Raw genomic sequence first — 4,186 nt, 5'->3', positions numbered from 1 at the left:
CTGTTTCCTGAGCGTTGGCAGTGTGTGTGTGTGTGTATGTATGTCTGTATGTGTATATGTGTGTATGTCTCTGTATGTAGAGTGTGTGTGAGTGTATGTTTGTATGTGTGCATGTATGTAGAGTGTGTGTGAATGTATGTTTGTCTGTATGTGTATATGTATGTGTGTATGTCTCTGTGTGTGTGTATGTATGTCTGTATGTGTATATGTGTGTATGTCTCTGTATGTAGAGTGTGTGTGTGAGTGTATGTTTGTATGTGTGTATGTATGTATGTATGTAGAGTGTGTGTGAATGTATGTTTGCCTGTATGTGTATATGTATGTGTGTATGTCTCTGTGTGTGTGTGTTTGTATGTGTGTATGTGTGTATGTATGTATGTGTTTGAGTGTGTGTGTGTGTATGTGTGTGGCGTGGCATAGATGCCCCATTTAGGGCTTGCAATCCCTCAGTTTCAGCATTTTGACCATTCATGAGTCTCTACATTTGCTGCCTGCTGCAGAGGAAAGTTTCTCTGGGCCAGTGGAGAGTGGTCCAGATTCACAGAGTGACTTTCTGACATGGCTGCGTTGAGTTGAAAGATGGTGTTCTCAGACCTCGCCAGCTTCAGAGGGCTCCATGCGCTGCTATGTGGGAGGCGTGGGTGGGATCTGTTGGCCTGTCGCCTCAGGGTTCTTGGGGTTTGGAGTATGGAGAGGGGAGGTTATGAGTCCTTTCCTGGCGGTTCTCTGAACTCCCTCGTGACCTCCTCTGTCTTAGAGTGTGACACTCGGCTGAAGCTCCAGTTCTGCAAAGAAGAGGCCTGTCTTGGATTTCTTGAAATCTGTGTCAGTTTGATGGCTTTCAGAAGCACTAAAACACCCTGGTCGCCATCCATCCCATCTTTTGGGATTGAGAAATAAGAATCTTCCTCATGCTCAGTAACTGAACTGAGAACACAGACTGTATGGTGTTCTGAGCACATGATTAGATTGTTAAACAGCAAAATTAAAGGGCAAGCTGAGTTCCCACGAGGACAAAGTGGTGAGCGATGTTATTTTGTGTTTCTCTTCTGACTTGGCTGAGGAGGAATCCTCGAAGGACAATAAGATGCTCACTGCCAGATATTAGAAAACACCAATTCCAAATACGATCATAGCTTTCATCATTACCAAAACAATCCTCATATGTGTATCCGCGCTTGCTAAAACAATTTACCAAATGCTGAGAGCTTTGCTTAGGTAACTGTAATGATGGCTGTGGTCATTAGCTTTTCTAACACTGTGATAAAGCACGCTCTAAAGAAGTCTGGAGCAGAAGGGTCTATCTCATCTTACACAGGAGAGTGTATCAGCGAGGAAATCCGGGGCCGGAGCTCAAAGCAAGAGCCCAGAGGCAGGAACTGAAGCAGAGATCAAAAGAATTCTGCTTCCTACTTTAACCCCTCTGGCTTGCTCAGCTACTTTTTTTTTCTTCTTTTTTTTTTTTTACACAGCCCAGGCCCACCTGCCTAGGATGGCTACACCCACAGTGGGCTGGGCACTTTTTTCATTAATTAGCAATCAAGGAGATGCTCTACAGACATGCCCACAGGCCAGTTGGGTGGAGGCAATTCCTTAACTGGACTTTTCCCTTCCCAGGTGACTTTAACTTGTGTCAAGTTGACAAAAAGCCAACCAGCAGGATGAATATCCAAAGGCCATTAGTGTTTTTACATTTTGTGTTCTAACAAATAAAGCTTGCCTGAAGATCAGAGGGCAGAGCTAAGCCACTAGAGGCCAGGCAGTGGCAGCGCACACACCTTTAATCTCAGGACTCAGGGTACAGACAGATCTCTGTTAGTTCAAGGCCATCCTGGGCTACACAAAACTGATCGCATCTAAAAGAGAAAGGGAACACACACAAAGGTGATCCCAGCACTTGGGGTAATATGTCTTTAATCCCAGCACTAGGGAGGTGGAGACAGAGCTAGGTGGAGAACGGAATATAAGGCAGGAGGAGACAGGAGCTCAATGCAGTCTGAGGACAGGATCGCTCTTAGGTCTGAGCATTGGTAGAGGTTAAGAACTCTTCCATGGCTGGTCGTTCTGTTTCTCTGAGCCTTCAGCTTTAGCTGATAGCTGACTCCGAGTTTTTATTGCAAATACCAATTAGAACTCATGCTACACATTAGTAAGACCTTGTTAGAGTTTGGAGACAATTTAAATGGTCACTATGTATAGCTTGTACACAAGATTTTTTTTAAAATATATTACATTCTAGCAAATTAAACCAAGAAATAAATACTTCAACAATTGCAATTCAGTATTGGACCTTGGATCCCAGTTGTCTCTGCCTAGGCTCAATTATTTCAATATTAAAACTAAATTTCTGAATGTAAAAAGTGATTATTACTAGCCGCATGATTAACTTTAGTAAATTTATTTTTAGCCACTAGTCTCAAGGGCAGTCAGTTTGATAATCAGGTTTTGTTAGGTCAGTGACGTTATTTTGTGTGCATGTCTACATGTCTGCAGCGTATGCACATGTGTGCCTGTGGAAGATAGGTTGGTGTTGAAGAGTCCAAGAATAAGAAAATAAAAATGTAGATTCCAAAAAATAAGAACGTAGAAATAAAGAAATATAAAGTTATAAGTCTAGGAGAATGAGAACAGACTATCAGCAGCTTTCTCAGCAGATCAAGGATCAGTCATTCACAGTGAGCGATTTTCTCAGCTGCTTGGGAAGCTTAGGTCATTCTACAACTGGCTGTTTTATTTACAAGGCCAGAGCTTCTCCCTACAAATTGACAGTAGTGTCCTGGCCATCCCCGATGAATGACAGATATGAACTGAGATAACCTTTAGGAGACAGAGATATGTGACCTTTAGGTTAGACACTGTCTCCGTTATGGACAACTGATACCACCAGAGGAGAGGCATAAGACCCCAGTTTACACCTGGAGGTACCAGGAGACAGTGGACAAATACAATGGTTTAATTGATAATGGAAGTTGTAAAGTTTGGCAGTCAGTACCTGAGTTTTACCTTGAGATAGTGTGAAAAGCTTTCTGCTATCTCCTAAATTCTCAGCCTAAAAACCAGTTAATCCTAATTTATTAACCTTCTAGTATTACTAGCAGTCTTTTTCTGACTAATTGCTAAAGACATCTGTTTTCTCGCAATTAGTGACCTTCCTTGTAATCTCCTCTGAAACATATTTCATGATAGCTGCCTAGTTACCCATTGACATTAGAACCCACTCCCCACTCGAGGGTCTCTGTTGACTGACTCATAGGTCAGGGCAAGATTGTAAAAATTCCTTTGTTCAGAGCTAATGCTTGGTGCCCCTACTATAAAAAGTGGGTTCAGAAACCAGTCTTTGGCCACAGCCTAACAAACACCGTCTCTGTCTGTGGTCTCAGCTAGCTGATAAGCTTCTGTGCCCCGCGGTGATTTTTTTTTTAAATTTTTATTTTTAAGTTTATTTCTGGTTTTCCTAGGATCTGGTTTCTGGAATAAAGTTTGCTTCTGGTTTATTAGACTTGGTGGTGGTGTTCTCATCTTTGTGTGACCCCTTCCCCCGGATCCAACAGTATAAGTTATCTTCCCCCTTTGTTCTCTACCTTACTTTTTGAGACAAGGTCTCTCACTGAGTCTGGATCCTTCTTATTGGCTACGTGTAGCTGACTAGTGAGTCCTGGGATCCTCCAACCTCTGTCTGCTAAATCTGTGACGACAGGAACTGCTGCCATCATTTTTTCTGTGGGATTTAATCATCAAGTCCTAATGTGCGTACAGCCAGCCTTTGATCTTCGAAGCCATTTGCCCAGATCACTGAGTCTCTGACACCCAGCTCAGTAGCTTTAGAGATTCAGGGCCGTTTCCGGGCCTCCCAGTCACCTGGCAGCGATAATGAAGGTTAAAGGAGACACTTCTGTCTTAGTTACCTTTCTGTTGCAGAGACGAGAAACCGTGATGAGGCAGCTTATTGAAGACAGAGTTTATTGGCTCATGGTTTCAGAGGGTGAGTCCATGGCCGTCACGGTGGGGAGCTGGAGGAGGAGCTGGAGGAGAGCTTACATGTCGAGACCACATGTGCAGAGAGCTAACTGGGAATGGCGTGGGTTTTGAAACATCAAGCTCTGCCCACAGTGACATTACATCCTCCAACAAGGTCACACCTCCTAGTCGTTTCTAACTGTTGCCCCATCTAGGGATCAAACATTCA

Source organism: Myodes glareolus, chromosome 26, assembly GCF_982192425.1.
Source record: "Myodes glareolus chromosome 26, mMyoGla1.1, whole genome shotgun sequence".
Classification (NCBI taxonomy): Eukaryota; Metazoa; Chordata; class Mammalia; order Rodentia; family Cricetidae; genus Myodes; species Myodes glareolus.
This window is presented reverse-complemented; position numbering follows the sequence as displayed.